This window comes from Leucoraja erinacea, chromosome 4 (assembly GCF_028641065.1).
Source record: "Leucoraja erinacea ecotype New England chromosome 4, Leri_hhj_1, whole genome shotgun sequence".
Taxonomy (NCBI): domain Eukaryota; kingdom Metazoa; phylum Chordata; class Chondrichthyes; order Rajiformes; family Rajidae; genus Leucoraja; species Leucoraja erinaceus.
This window is the reverse complement of record NC_073380.1, coordinates 83,784,242-83,785,433: the sequence shown is the minus strand read 5'-3', so window position 1 is coordinate 83,785,433 and position 1,192 is coordinate 83,784,242.

The window sequence follows — 1,192 nt, the reverse complement described above, 5'->3', positions numbered from 1 at the left end:
AGGCCTCGCCCGCGCCCTCGCCCTCGCCCTCTCTTCGCGCCCGCGGATCACTGGCCTCGCCCTCGCCCTCGCCCTCGCCCTCTCCCTCTACCTCTCCCCGCCCCCTGCAGGCCGCGCCCTCTCCCTCTGCTGGTCCCCGCGGTAACTCCGCCCTCCACAGGACGGGGCGGGGCCACGATGCCCCTCCCCCCGCCGTCACCAGGCCCGATCCATACACCCGCTCGTAGCATCTTTGCCACACACTATGTGTATATATAGTGAACTGTAGCCTGAGCACCGGTTGCAGCGCCACATTCAGGCCAGATGCTGTTACTGCAACACTAGACAAGAGTCAAGAGTCAATTTAATAGTCATTTGGACCCCTGGAGGTCCAAACGAAATGCCGTGTCTGCAGCACAGAAAATTACACAAACTCAGCGGGTGACACAACATAATTACATTAACATAAACATCCATCACATAGCTGTGATGGAAGGCCAAAAAACTTTCTCTCTCAGACTGACTCTCCCCCCCCCCCCCCCCCCGATGTCAGAGTCAAAGTCAAAAAGGAGCTGGCGATGGCGATTGCCCGAAGCCATTAAAGCCACGCCGGGGATGGAGGACGCACATCGGGTCTTGATGTTGGAGGCCCCAGCAAGGCGCTCGCAAGAGTCCGCGGCCATCGATGTTCCGCCCCCGGGGGGCAGACTCCCCAGACCCCCACTCCAGGAGCTCTTCGACCCCGCAACTCGGGCGGGAGAAGTCGCCGCCGCAGAAGCCCCGAAAAGGAGACCAGGACAGGGAGCCGTGGGCTCCCGGCGCCGTCGTCCACAGGGGACCTGTAGAGAGCCTCCGACTCTCCGGCAGCAGCAGCAGCAGCAGCAGCTTGGCAGCAGCATTGCAGCACTCCTCCACCGCGGACTCGGCCAGCTCCGCGACGGCAACGGTGATCGGCACCCAAGTCCCCGGTCTCTTCCTCTGGAGGCCGATCCTAGTTGCGGCCTCAACGACGATCTGAGACCCGACGCAATAGGATGAGGTTGGGAGAGAGATTCAAAAAGTTGTCGCACCCCCCCCCCCACCCCACCCCTCGTAGCATCCCACACACACACACCCCAACATAATAACAAACACTACATAAAAACACTGAGACAAAAATAATAAAAACGCGGACAGGCTGCAGAGGCCGCTGCTGGCCAGAGCCGCGCCGCCT